The following is a 15,017-nucleotide window of genomic DNA, read 5'->3' as shown; positions in this document are numbered from 1 at the left end:
AGAAGCCCGCGCACCGCCACGAAGACCCAACACAGCCAAAAATAAATAAGTAAAATAATTTAAAAAAAGAAATGCCTTAGAAAAAAGAAAATAAGTCACTCTCCTGGAAACACGGCAAGGTTCATGCCCTGAAAAGTGTGTCCACCTGGTTGCAGAAAATCATAAGTCATAAAAATCCAGGAGCTGACTGGGCTCTCAAAGGCCACCTGGCCAAACTCCCTTTCTGGAAAGCTCCTCAGCTACCAGGTTGAGAGTGTTAGGCTTCTCAGCACCAGCGATCCCACCCCGGTTCTGTCTCAGACGTAAGTGGGAGAAAGAGGCAGGAGCCCCACACTGAGTCCACTCTGGGCGTGCGCCTCCAGAAGGAGCTGTTGGGTACGCGGCCCCCAGTCCTGCCACGCTGACTCCTAGAACCTGCCTCCATCAGCAGCACCCCCAAACACCACACACAGGCCAGGCACGGACACCTGTGCACGTCACTGGTGCAGACATTAAATTAACGGGTCCTGCCACCGAGGTCCCGTGCAACCCTCTGGCACTACAAGCGTACGCAAAACCCCGATAGTTTTTAAGACCAGTGAGTTAACCCTACGAGGGACGACCCTAGACAGACAACAATACTCAGGAAGAGAAATGAGAAGAGGATGTTCAGAGGAAGAGGCGACTGTCTCCTCGCTGACCTCCACTCTCCTTTGCTGGCAGAACTAAGGCCACGGGCCCAGGCCTGGCCTTCAAGGCCCTTCACTGTGGACCCCAAGACATCTTTCCAGCTTTTATTTCCTACTATCTCCACCCCACACCAGCGCTTCAGCCAGAATGGCTCATGCCCCAACACACACATACACACACACACACACACACACTTTCCTACTTCCACGTGCTGCTCCCACCTCCTCCCCCGGGACACCCTTTCCTCTGCCAAAATCCTACCCATCCTGATGGAATGTTAGACGCTCCATAGGGTCTGCCCCCCATCCTAAAGTCACTTCTTGTCCTCTAAAGTCCCTCATCTCTTAATGGCCTAAGGTCACCCTGCCATGCCCTATATGACTTTTAGAGTACCTGTCCCATCTCCCAGGCTGCATGGTGCGCTCCTGGAGAGAGGATCTCTTACCTAGACCTATACTCCCCTTGAGGGTTGGTGCTGTACCATGTCCATACCAGCAGTTTAATACCCACGGGCGCCCAGGGGCTCCCCAGCTTCTCAAGCTCCCTCTTCTAGAACCCAGAACCCAAGAGACACCAGGGATGCTAAGCATCTGGGAAACGCTCTTTCTGTCACCAATCACCCTGAAACCGCCACCATCCAGAGCCATGGACACAGCGACAGCAGCACCCTGTGCTAAATGGGGTGAGGGCAGAAGAGGGAGAATGGAGGAAAAGCGTCGTTCACAGGGGCCCGGAGCCTGCTCACATGCGCACACAGACACTGGGAGGGAGGGGTGGCGGCACACCCAGGATGCAGCACCTCTACTGCGTCCTCTGCTCGGTCCCACTCCTTGCTTAGAAGAAGAGTGAGAGGGAAGAGGGACAAAAGACAGCAGGCCTGGCTGCCAGTGAGCTCACACGGGCTGGAACAGGGGCACAGCAGGTCTGACCTGTATGTGGTGCCCAGCCCTTGCTCTACCAAATGCTGGCTGTAAACACGTTAGGGGGCAAGAGCCACAAACTGCTTTTTCGATCTCAGACAGATGGGGAGATGTTTGCTCCAGCACCTGTCAAACAGTAACCACCTGCAGGTCACAGGGCAACCTATTCTTACCTTCACCCTCCCCTGAGCCAGGACCCGGGCCAAACGCAGACAAAACATGCCAGACAGAAAGCAAACACCGGCTTGACCCCAGGATCTGGATTTAATGTAAAAGTTCTGGGTGTGTGAACAGACCCCAGGACCTCCCATCCCGCCCGGCAGACGGCAGGATCATTGCCATCAGGCCCTCCGGTTCCCAGACAACAAGGGTACTACGATGAGGCTGATGGAGGAGGGTGGCCAGCCAGGCCCGGGTTCCAGGCCCACCCTGGGCACCAGCCACATGTGACCCTGGGCACATCCGCTCTCCCTTGGGCCTGAGTTTCCCCGTTTCCTCATGTGTAAAACAAGGTGATTGACCTAGATGATTTCCAGTTCCCAGAGATTAGGACACGGCCGTTTACCCTGAGCACAGAAGGGCTGTGCTGAGAATTGGGATTTAACAGGTTCTAGAAAGAATCATACACAAAAGAATCTGAGTACTAACCCTTCTAGACGTTCTATGAAAATAGCAAGTGCGGAGGGGCAGACCTGCTTCTCGGGGGTGGTGAGGTGTTTCCCAGGCCAGCAAACACCTCTGGGAAAATCCATCGGTGGGGGGGCAGGGAGCGCGCCCCTTCTCAGACGGCCAGGAAACCCATCCTGCCCCGTTACACACGGACGCGCACACACACGTACACACACGCGCGCACACACACACACACCCCTCCTCAGAGGCTGGCAGGGGCCTGGCTTCCCCTTCAAGCGCCACCCACAGCCCAGCCTCCCCCTCTCACATCAAGCAGAGGGCCTCACTTACTGCAACTGACCTCTTGTTTCCTCAAAACAGAGGCAATCAGATGTGCTCACCCTCAACCCTCGGGCCGATCTCAGCCCTCCCCCCGCCTCTCCTCCCATCCTATCTCCTCCCCGCACTGGCCGTTCCCCTCCTCCCTCTCCCTCCTCCTTTAAGACTTCGCCCCGACCTATTTTTCATTTTGCCTTCAATGTCTCCTTCCACAAAAGCTTTCCCCCTCAAGCCCACAAACCCCGCTCTCGGCTTTCACGTACCAAATACTGAAAAACCTCCCGTTGACTCTGCTTCTCCTTCAGCCTCATCCCGGCCAACCCTGCCTTCCCTTCTCCCTCAGCACAGGCTGCCCCGACCCCAAGCTCTCCCCCTGTGGCACTCACCACGGCCACCTGATGGCTCCACCCACCTGAGTCAACACCACCCACCTGAGTCAACACCACCCTCCTCAGCCTTTCCCGCGGGTCCCACCCTCTCCCCTGAAATCCTCTGCTGGGTTGCCATGTCTCACCCGGCCCCTCATCTCAACCTCCCTCACCAGCTCCCCTTCCCCCCTCCACCTCCACAGGAGTCCCCAGGCCTGGTCCCCAGCCCCCATCCTCCCTGCTCTCTACGCTGTCCCCTGGGCTGCTTCAGCCTCCCCACGGGCTGGCAGCTCCCCCAGGACCGTGCATCCCATTCCCAGGCTGGGCAGGCCATCTCAACCACTGGCCCAACTCTAGAACAAATCCAGTTACACACACGCCACGTCTCTCCCTCCAAGTCCCACAGGCACCGATGAAGGGGCACAGGGAACCCGGGGGGCGGGGAGGACGGAACCGTTCTGGACCTTGACTGTGGTAATGGTTACATGACTATATGCATTTGTCAAACGGCACAACCGCGCACTAGAAAGTGTGAATTTACTGTATGCAAATTGTACCTTAATAAAAAAGGATGGGAAAAAAGTCCCGGAGGCACCTCAACCCCTTCCCGTCTAAAACTAACATCACCGTCTTCCTGCCGCCAGCCCAGTTCTGCCCCCTCTGTTTTCAGCGGTGACACCACCATCCACCCCAAACAGTCCCCACCCCTCCCTCCACTAGAAATCTCAGCCCAGTGGCCAAGCAGTAACTTATTCTAGAGAGTCCACCTGCACAGATTTATAATCTCTTGAATCTATGCCTTCATTCCACCTCCCCACTACCCGCCACCTGGGACTCAGGCCGCCTTCACTTCTCACAGGCTGCCTCATGGGTCTCCCTCCCCATCCACCCTGATCTCTCAAAGTGACCCATTCCAAGACCCATTCTGCACAGCCTGCCTGCCTGAGTGCCCTCCCCTCTCCTCCCCACAGCAGTGCCCACCTTTGCCCCTCCCTGCTCAGGCGTCAGCTTCAGATCCTTCTCTCCCATGGAAACCTGTTCCTCCTTCAGGCCCTAGCTCCTAGACCTCCCAGCACAGGAAGGCGGTTTCCCAGCCCTTTTCCAGCAGAACCAGCACCGCTGCGTCCTGGGTTCCCACAGCAGAGGACTGCACCCGCCCTAGGTCCTGCACGGTCTGCCAGTACCCACAGGTACCCACGTCCACTGTGCACATGCCAGGGCAGGGAGCCACCTCCCTCTCTGTCAGAGCCCACTAGGCTGCAGCTGAGTTGTGGGAGCCCAGGGAACCCTTTCTGGCCTGAACTGAACTGTCAGCTGAAAATTACCAGGAGCCCTATGTCAAAGCCCTCCTGCCCCCCAACCACCCCGACCCTACGGAAGCCCAGTGGCAGCAATGCTGCTCAGACTATCCTAAACTCCTAAGGGCAGATCAGACAAGCTGCTTCAACAGGAAATGGGGTGGGGGACTCACCCCACTCTGCTCCCTTGCCCAGCCTCCCACTGCTCCCCTGCCACTCCCTACCCTCCAGCCAGACTGCACTCACCCCTACCAGACACTCAGCCACCCCAATGCCTCTGCTCGAATAGCCCACTGCCTGGACCAATGCTACTCAAAGAATGGTCATTGGACTCATATTGTCATCCTCGGTGAGATAACAGGAGTAAGGGCTCAGAAACTTTCACAGCAATTTAGCACCGTCAGGACATTTTTACTGTGTTTTGCAAAAGCGCTGGTCTGCAACAAACTGGGAAAAAATAAAACCTGGCCTTCAGCATAGAGCGTCTGGGAAGCACTGGCCCCTCACCCCTCCAAACTCCTGCCTCTTCCTGCTGAAATCTTTCTCATGCTCAGAGTCCCAGCTAACACGCCTTCTCCTCCAAGAGCCTTGCCGTTTCCACCAGCCAGAAGTGGTCTGATCTAGACCCGGAGCCCTAGATCTGCACACTGAGGGTGTTTAGGTGGTATCTGCACACCCCTTATTACAACTCCCTGAGGTCCGGGAACCAAGGAATTGTTCACTTTTATATTTCCAATGCCACGCTCAAGGCAGACAATCAGTCAATATCTGTTCAACAAGGAGGGAATAACCCACAATTCCAGAGCGGGCTTTTCTTCAGGGCAGGATGTGGAGAAGCACCAACCCTTAGAGCACACAGGGATTTTCCAGGTTTCTAGCAAGTGCAGCCCCTCTCCCTCGGCCCAGATGGAAATGGGATATTTTAAAAAAGCAAGTCGAGGACTCCGGAGACAAGAACTCAGTCACTATTCACTACAACAGAATCTACAATACCCTGAAAGGGCAAGGTGAGTGAAAAACACTCAGCTTTCTCATGAATCCTTCTCTACATGCACAGAGTAAAAATAAAGCACATCCAAGTATGGAGAATAAAAAAAGATTTTTCAGGGTCATTTCCAATGTTAGATATTCTGTGGGCCCCTGACCTCAAAACAAAAGGTCAAGGGCTCAGGAGCCTGTAACCCCACGACAAACATGCTTGTGGACAGACCAGTGGACACCAACTTGGGTCTGAAAAGTGTGGGGAGCAGCCCACCCAGACACATCAGGGTCTGCCTCAGAGTCGGTGGACCCCATCCCCCGCATAGGTGCAACTCCTCAAGGAGCAGGGCCCTCTCACTCCCCCTCTCCCACTGGCTCTTCTTTCTACTGGCTCTCCCAGGTTCCTGGCTGTTGTTTAGCAAGAATGCTGGAACTATTTCCAGATGCCACTGTCAGATCAAGACAACTCTCTAAATATTCCTGTCTAATTTTGCACACAGCTCTTGTTTCAACTGACAAAGATAATGACTCAGTATCCACAGCTCTTGATGGAAAATTACCGTGCCAAGTTTGGAGCTTCCCAATAATACACTCCTGTAAACTTCTTTTTGAGAAAAGAGAAGTGACCTCCCTGTCCAGATTCTTCTCTATAGGCAAGAAAGGGCACCCAAAAGACACCCTAACTAACCAAGGAATGTTATGGGAAAATCCTGATACATCCCCATAGGATCAATTAACAACAAGAAAAAGAAATTCATGGTAGGGGTTTCAGATGTTTTTCCTTGCCCTGTACAATGATCACCATTCTTCACTTTTCTGCGTCCCCACCAGTTTGGGACTTTGAGGTTTGGGGCATAAATTCTGGGTTACAGTGAAGGCAAAATCTAGACTCAGAAGTAGTGTCTTTCCCCACACAAAAAGAAATGGCTCACTGTCTCTGATGCTTCGATCAACTGTAAAAGAACTGTACAAATTGTACACGTGTCCATTCTGCGCTCCTGGGTAGCCTCTCTCTTGGAGGAGTACATGGCACATGTACATACACCCACATATATGTCTGAAATGCAGCCACACACTTACTCTCTGCAGACCCAGGCCTGGCACCCTCCCACATCATAAGACATAAGAGATATCTCAGCCAATCAGTAAGGATGAGCAAAGCATCACCTTGGAAAAGCCGCTTATGGATAACTGAATTGGCCTTTCTGCCAGCATTCAGACAGTATAAATTTGTTTGCTCACTATTTAAAAACTGCCCCATGGTTATTTCATATGCGTATCTCCCACAGTCTTGCAAAGTCCCCAAAGACAGAAACCACAAGTCTCCCACTTCTTTTGTACTCTGGACCCAGCCAGTCACTGCCATGCACCCAGCAGGCACAGCAAATGACCATGGGTTTCTACCTCCTATCTCACTCCTATCCCCCCAGGTACAGAGTGGGGGACTCCATTAAAGCCCAACCTACAGGGCTTCTATCATTGGTTTAGGACAGAGATGCTACCCTTTACATAAACCTCTCAGCCAGTCATGGACAGGTCCTAGGGGGCCTCTGGCAGCATGGGAAGACTTTTTACAGTTTTACCTCAGTGGTTCTCAACCAAGGCTGCTTTTGTCCTCTAGGAGACATGTGGCAATGTCTGGAGACATTTTTGGTTGTCACAAATAGTGTGTGTGTGTTGGGGGGGGGTGGGGGTTACTAGCATCTAATGGATAGAGGCCAGGATGTTGCTAAAGGTTGAGAAACGCTGTCTTATGTGACACACACGTAAGTGCTCACACCACCTTAGTTCACTTTTCCTTTGAGTTGCCCAAGGTCAGGCCCAAAATCCTAACCCTGCCTTGTCTGCATTATTTGCAAAGTTGAAAATGCCCAAAGTCATCACCAGTCTTAAAGATGCTGCTCCTGAGAACCACCAGCCCCTGCTTTGTTTCTTCTCCGGAGATGGGCCCTCCTGCCAGCATGACCCACCCATGCACAGCATGACAACTGGCAGGCTGGCATCAGGCATGCTCAAATCCTTTGGCAACAAGTTAGACCTGGCAGGCCCAGCTCCTCAGTCTTCTGTCACGCACACCCAAGGTGCAAGTGAGCATGGACAAGTTTTCCAATGGGCTGCAGGCCCTACCCTGGATGAGAGGCTGCACTTAAGTCTCTCACCCTTCAGAGGACTGGCACCTGTCGTCCAAATGGAGAGTTCCAGCATCCAGGCCTGCCCCCGCAGCATTTTCCATCCCAAAAGGCACATGGGAGAACTGGCCTGGGTTTGGCAGAGGAGCAGAGACTGGGCAAAGGCACGAGTTTAGGCAATTAAGCCCAAACCATTCACAAGACCCCCGGAGTTTGGAGAAGTAGGAGGAGGGGCCAAAGAAAAGCCAACGGAGGAAAGGACCAAGAAGGGTCCTCTTTCCCAAGTTCATCCAAAACCCCCAACTGTGGAACCCAACAGCTGGCTCGGGTCAAGCGAGTCAAAGTCCTGGCACAAACCTGGGGCCAGGGGCAGTTAGCGCCCCTGAGACACTGCAAAGGGGTCTAGGCGTGAAGAGAAATATTATCATGAGAAAGCGAGGCAGGAAAGCAGTACTGTCGACCAAGAGACAAGGCACCAGCACGCGGCCCTCGTCCCCTCCCCGAGACAGGTATGGGCTAAGGTGGGCACGGGGGTAGGAGACAGCCGCAGGGCGCCCGGAGCTTGGGGCAAATGAAACTCGCAAACGGGAAGCCGCGCTGTTACTTGAGGATACAAGAAGGGCCCAAGCGGGTGGTGAGCACAGATCTGGCCGCAGGCAGACGGCGCCCAGGGCACGCGGTGGGTGGCAGCCTTACCCGGCTGCAGGAAGCTGGGATCCGCGGTCACCTTCGCGCAGCCTCCGCGCGCTCGCCGTAGCGTAGACACCCGGCATGCACTCCGTATCTGTTTACCAGCTCGCCCTAGCCCAGATACCCAGCGCCGGGAGCCCCGCCCCGCAGGCCGCTCCCATTGGCTGCGCCGCCACCCCCGCCCCCAGTCCAACGACGCGCGGCGCGGGGCAGCGTGCACGGCCCGTGCGCTCGACCCGCGGCCAATCGGGACGGAGGGCAGAGAGAGAGGAGCCAATGGGAGGCCGCCCCAGCGCGCGGGCCCCTCCCGTTCTTCCCTACCGGCAGCCCTTTCCTCTAGTTGGGAAGGCTGGGTAAAGGCTGGGCTGCAGGAGTGGGTGCTCGATGTGGCTGCACCCCGAGAACTAGCCCTTCGGTAGATGAGGCGGCGGGCGCAGCCGCGGTGGCCAGCGGTTGGATGTCACGTCCCGGCCGGTGCTCGCCGCGCCTCCGAGCGGGACTGGAGGGGAGGCAGTGGAAGGAACTGACGTGACTGCAGCGGGCTGGCCCGTGCTCTCCTTTTGTAACGAGGGCCCCCTCCCAGTTCCCACAAAAGACTCCCACAGAAGGTGGAAGCGCTGTGGGCCGGCTGAGTGCAGGCCCGCCTCGGGCGCCCGGCCCCGCCCACATGTCGCGTTTCTCTTCTGGCTAAGAGTGTTGGCCCTGTGGGCGCGTCCCAGGCTGGGTCGCCCGAGCAGTGGCCCCGGTGCGTGCGGGGTCGTATACCCCTGTCAGCAAGGCTCCTCGCGGAGGCCCGGCCCTCCTCGGAGTAGCGGGCACAGGCCAGCACGTGGAAGGAGCGGAAGCGGGCTCTGCGGCGGGCTGCCGGCTCGATAAGAAGCGGAAGACAGGGAACTGCCCCCTGAGGAAGTGCCTCCTCCCAAACGGAGTGGCGCCAAATCTCGTCAGCCCGAGGTATCAGACCTGAGCCCCGGTTGTTTTGACCGTTTCCACTCCCTGGTCTGCAAATCTGTCCAGGGATGTCGGTGGAGAAAAGGGAAATCAGAAGAATTTAGTGACTCTTTCACAAAACTAGATACTCAAGCCAAAGGATTGTCCTTTATTCCGAGGTGATTTTGAGGAATTAACATTTAACATTTTGGAAACTTGTTTACTATTACTGCTTAGGAAAATTGACCGTTGTATGCTGATGCCTGCAATGGGGGGGAGAGGGCTGTGATGAAACCCAGACGTGAACCGAGCTTCACCGTTCCTCATGGACGCTGGAGCCCGGCGTCCAGGCCGTCCCGGCCGTGGGACCTGAGTTGAGGCAGCGTGTCCCCCGCAGCGCAGAAGCGGAGCGTGCGGGACCGGGGTGGCACAGCTGTGCGCTTCTCTGGCGGGTCCTCTGCGCTGCCGGGTCTCGTCTGCAGGAACGTTAACATACTCTTAACAGTCCAAATTCTGTACACACGCCCCACCCCCAATCATCTCCACATTAAGTACAACGTATATTTTGAGAGAGAATTAAGGAGGTTTTGACAAGTTTCAAGGAACTGCCCCAAGCAGGGTGGGGCTAAGAACTGGGAACTTAGCCTTGAGTAGGCAACTGGCTCCCTTTTACCACACAGGAGAGAAAGTTCCAGCCCCCTGGGTTAGGCCTTCAAGGGGTGTCCATTTCTCCCTCCTAAGCTAACTGTTCCCTTAACTGCCTGTGTTCCTCCAACCCCTGCCAGCGTAGTGACCTCTACCACTGCCCATAGGATAATGGAGTCCCCAGTTCATCCCTTCCCATAATGTACAAACTCTACCTGGTGAGACTTCACTGGGAAGAGGGTGTGATTTCCATCAGCTCCAGCTTCTGCCGAAGGGGAGAGAGGATGTGGTGCTTTAGCGAGGAGGGAATTGGGTACTTCTATGCCAGTTCAGTCTCACTCCACCAGCAATGCCAGGATTAGCTTTTCTCTAAAGTACCTGAAGACCAGCATTACCCAGTACCATAAACATTAGTTTTTCTTCAGAGACCACCAGTCTAGTTTACTGGAGAAATACCCCCCAACTAGTTTATGCAAGTTGTGAAATATGAAATTATGTGAAATGAAATTATGACCTCAGCTTTATTGTGCTAAAAACACCCTTCTTTCCTGACCTGACTTTTTTATTGCAAAGCTTCCCCCCATTAACCCTCCAACACTGTTGGTGGGAATATAAGTTGGTACAACTCTTATGGAGAACAGTATGGAGGTTCCTTAAAAAACTAGAAATAGCACTACCATATGATCCAGTAATCCCGCTCCTGGGCATATGTCTGGAGAAAACCATAATTCAAAAAGATACATGCACCCCAATGTTCATTGCAGTACTGTTTACAATAGCCCAGATGTGGAAGCCACCTAAATATCCATCGACAATGGAATAGATAAAGAAGATGCGGTACATATATACAATGGAATATTACTCCGCCATTAAAAAAAAGAACAAAATAATGCCATTTGCAGCAATAGGGATGGACCTGGAGACTGTCATCCTGAGTGAAGTAAGTCAGATAGAGAAAGACAAATATATCGCTTATATGCGGACTAAAAAAATTGTACAAGTGAACTTATTTACAAAACAGAAATAGAGTCACAGATGTAAAAAACAAACATGGTTACCAGGGGGAAAGCAGGGGGAGGAATAAATTGGGAGATTGGGATTGACATACACACACTCCTATATATAAAATAGATAGCTAATAAAGACCTACTGTATAGCACAGGGAACTCTACTCAGTACTCTGTAATAATCTATATGGGAAAAGAATTTAAAAAGAGTGGATATATGTATAAATGACTCAGTTTGCTGTACAGCAGAAATTAACACAACATTGTAAATCAACTACACTCCAATAACATTTTTTTTAAAAAAAGATTCCCCCCTTACTTCAAGTTAAAGATTCCTTCAAATTTTTTGGTTATGATAATGGCATTGTAGTTAGGTTTTTTTTTAAAGAGTCCTTATGTTTTAGATATACACACTGAATTATTACCAGATGAAATAATAAAATGCATGGGATTAGTTTCCAAATGCTACAGGGCTGGAGGGAAGAATGGGTCATGAGTTGATAACTGTGAAAGTATGATGGATGTATATAGTGGGGTTCATATTCTGTTTATGTTTGTTTGAAATTCTTCATGATAAACTTAAAATAAAAAAGAAATCTGGGCCAAAGAAAACCAGTTGGAAGATAATACTAATAATAAAGTCAGAGTGAACGACGAGAAAACAACGAATAACAATCGTTACTACTCTTCTAGGTATAAACTCACTACAAAGTAAGAGCAAGGATGAATCTAACTGCAGCTGATAAAAAGACAGCCAGAAAATTCAAAATTAGCAAGAAGATATTTGAAGCATGGATTTATTCACTATGTACCTCACTCCGAGTGTCTGAGTGCCTGAGGTATTATTCATTATATGATACGTCATCTTAATTATCGACTTTCTTTTAAATTTATCTTAAACTTCTAAAAATTTACATTTTTGTGTATCTTTTCTAATGGGCATAATATATTAATACAGTATTATTCAAAACACACACAAATCTGTGTATACATACATGCACATGTACGTATATACATATTCTCCCAATAAGCAAAGATGCCAATGCCTGGGACGTTTGGGTGAGAAGCATGATGCTGCAGCAATTCCCCTCTGATCTCAAAATTTCTTGCTTAATAGCAGAGACAGAGAAGGCAATTATCAATTTTTCTCACTCCACTCAGTTATTCCTATCAGCATACAAACCTGTTAACTGTCTCTCACTCTTCATCCCATCTCCATTTCTCTGCTCACATTTTCAGCAAAGTCATGGAAGAATTGCCTATATCCATTTTCTCCTCCTTTTCTTCCATTCTACTTGAATCAATCTAGTCAGCTTTACCCCCCATCATTCCCATAAACTGCTCACCAGTGCTGTCCATGTTGCCAAATCAAGTAGTCAATCCTCAGATCTCATCTTAAACTATCAGCAGCATTTGGCCCAGTTGGTCACTCCCTTCTTTTTTCTTAGTGGTTGCCCTGGGGTGTAATTAACATAACATTCTAGTTCAAATTAATACTAACTTAATGTCAATAATATACAAAAACTTTGCCCCTATATGGCTCCGTTCTCCCCCCTCTTTTGTGCTGTTATTATTATACAAGTTATATCTCTGTTCATTTTATGCCCATCCCCACATATTTATCATTGTTGCTTTATGCAGTTATTTTTCAAATCAGGCAAAAAAATAAGAGTTACCAACAAAAATATACCTATGCTGCCTTTTATATTTACCTATATAGTTTCTCTTACCATTTTCTTTATTTCACCATGTGGATTCGAGTTATTGTCCTTTCATCTCAGCCTGAAGGACACACTTTCTTTCTTACAGAGTGTACGTTCTAGTGATGAATGCCCTTGGTTTTGTTTATTTAGGAATGTCTTAATTTCTCCTTTTTTTTTTTGCGTACCCGGGCCTCTCACTGTTGTGGCCTCTCCCATTGCGGAGCACAGGCTCCAGATGCGCAGGCTCAGCGGCCATGGCTCACGGGCCCAGCCGCTCCGCGGCATGTGGGATCTTACTGGACTGGGGCATTGAACCCACGTCCCCTGCATCGGCAGGCGGACTCTTAACCACTGCGCCACTAGGGAAGCCCTCTCCTTCATTTTTTAAAGAATAGTTTTGCTAGATATAGAATGTTTCGTTGACAGGGTTTTTTTTTTCTTCAGTACTTTATATCATGCCACAGATTTCTGCCTGCCGTGTTTCTGATGAGAAATCAGATGTCAATCCTATTAAGGATCTTCGTGCATGATGAGTTGCTTCTTTCTTGATGTTTTCAAGATTCTCTCTGTCTTTGTCTTTTGATAGTTTGATTATCATGTGTCTAGTTGTTTCTCCTGAGTTTATTCTATGTAGACTTCAGTGTGCTTCTTAGACATATAGATTAATGTTTTTTATCAGAATTGGGAAGTTTTCTGCCATTATTTCCTCAAATATTCTTTATGTCTTTTTCCCTCTCTCTCTTCTCCTTCTAGAACTCCCATTATAGGTATGTTGCTATATTTGATGATATCCCACAGATTTCTGAGGCTGTGTTCATTTTTCTTCATTTTTTTCCTTTCTTTTCTTCAGACTGGATCATCTGAATTGGTTCCTATCTTCAATTTCATTGATTCTTTCTCTGGCCTGCTCAAATCTACTGTTGAGCTCCTCTAGTGAATCTTTCATTTTACTTACTGTATTTTTCAACTCTAGAACTTCTATTTGACTATTTTTTAACAATTTCTATCTTTTTGTTGATATTCCTTATTTGGCGAGACATCATTCGCATCTAAACCCAGGGTTTGTCGTTGCTGCTGCTTATTGTACTATTATTCTTTGTTTGCTTAGTGACTTTTCTGAACTAATTCTGTAAAGTCTGGTTTTGTTGTATGTGGCCACTGAAGTCTCTACTCAGTTAGCTTAGTGGTGAGCTAATGGCAAGACAGAGATTTCCTTAAATGCCTGGAACTAATAAATCATCCAGTCTTTGCTGAGGGACTCTGTGTGTACGCTGGGGCATGATTTCAACACTCAGCCAGGCAGTTGACAACTCTTCCTCAACCTAACTTCCTGCTTGTGCACAGCCTCACAGTCAGAGGTGAGATCTTAGTGCCTTCCCTGAGCATATGCCCAGCCCTGCCATGTGTGTGGCCTTCTAGAGTCCCAAGAATATGTTAGATTTTCAAAGTCCCTGTGGATGTCTCATTCCCCAGCTCTCCTTAAGCTTTCTGGTTAGTCTATCGTTTGTCTCAACTGTGATCCACTGCCTCAGGCAGCTGCGAAGTTAAAACACATGTCTGTAAATTTTTTTTTTTTTTTTGACAGATGCTTCTTAAGAAAAATGGTTTTCACACTGGGTAAGCTTGAGTCAGGTCACATACAGACAGCCTTGCAAGTGGAGTCTTCCAGAGAACCACCAGACAGGTAAAATAATGACAATGCTCTGAGAATTTGGCTTTGAAAAAGTTCCAGTTCCATTATGCTCCCTTGGCCAGGCTGAACCAGGAATGTGGACTGTTATTTTTCAAGCTACCACATAGCTGGAGGTGGGGGGGGGTGGAGGCAGGGCACAGGTGAGACTAAAGCAAGTTACACCACCACAAAGCTCATTTTTCTTACTGAGATTCAGCCATTTTTCTTCACTCCCCAGGTTACTGCAAGCCTTTGGTTAGTTTGCAAAGTTCTGAAAAAAAAAAGTTGATTCTGAATATTTTTGCCAGTTTTTTCATTGTTTTTGTGGAGGACAGAATTTTCAAATGCCCTTCCTTTGCCATTTTCTCTAATATCACCCCACTCCCTCCTTCTTGAAACAGTTTTTTTAAATTTAGCCCCTGGAACATTATACTCTGCTAGTTATCCTTCTGAGAACCAGCGTTTTCTCCTCAATTTCAATTGCTGGGTCTTCCTCATCTTCCTGACTTCTAAATATTGGAGGGCCTCAGGACCCAGTCCTTGTATCCCTTCTCTGTCTGCACCCACTCTCTTAGTGATCTCATCCACTTCCCATAACCTGACAACTTCCAAAGTTTTAACTCTGCCACGAACCTCTCCTGTGAATTCCAGACTCACAAATCCAACAGCCTATAAGGATCTTCACTACGACGTCCACTAGTTATCAAACTCAAAATGTCCAAGACTGAACCCTTGATTTACCACCCATCCCTGCTCCTCCCCTAAGGCTCCCTGCCTCAAATAAGTGGCCTTCATTCACTGCTCAGACCAAAGACCTTGGCATTCCCCTTGACTACTCTGTTTCTTTCATACTTCACATCAAATCCATGAGCAAATTCTTCCACTCTATCTGAAAAATACACCCTGAATCAGCCAATTTTTGCCTCAGCATCACTGCCACCCGAGTTCAAACTAACATCTTCTTTCACCTGAATTATTCTAAATAGCCAATGAACTGATCTTCTGTTTCCACACATCATCTTACAGTGATCTTTTTTTGTTTGTTTGTTTCTTTGCT

At 49.6% G+C, this 15,017-nt stretch overlaps 1 protein-coding gene across 5 annotated transcripts in view; it reads right to left on the bottom strand.

The window, feature by feature from the left end:
* COQ8A (coenzyme Q8A) overlaps nt 1-8,143 on the bottom strand; it is a 49,427-nt gene extending 41,284 nt beyond the window's left edge. Inside the window, exon 1 of one of the 5 annotated variants that reach the window (XM_029228915.1) lies at nt 8,010-8,143. The gene's annotated coding sequence lies outside the window, so the exon portion shown is untranslated. Of the gene's footprint in view, nt 1-2,237; nt 2,600-2,800; nt 2,973-8,009 lie in introns of those variants that run through there. The other 4 variants (XM_029228921.1, XM_029228917.1, XM_029228916.1 and 1 more) reach the window with 4 other exon arrangements.
* Between the last annotated feature and the right edge of the window lie 6,874 nt (nt 8,144-15,017).

The sequence above is a fragment of the Monodon monoceros genome, unplaced genomic scaffold (assembly GCF_005190385.1).
Source record: "Monodon monoceros isolate NGI ecotype Baffin Bay Population unplaced genomic scaffold, NGI_Narwhal_1 Super_Scaffold_18, whole genome shotgun sequence".
NCBI lineage: Eukaryota > Metazoa > Chordata > Mammalia > Artiodactyla > Monodontidae > Monodon > Monodon monoceros.
Note: the sequence above shows the minus strand (reverse complement) of the source record. Positions and strands in the feature narration are given on the sequence as shown.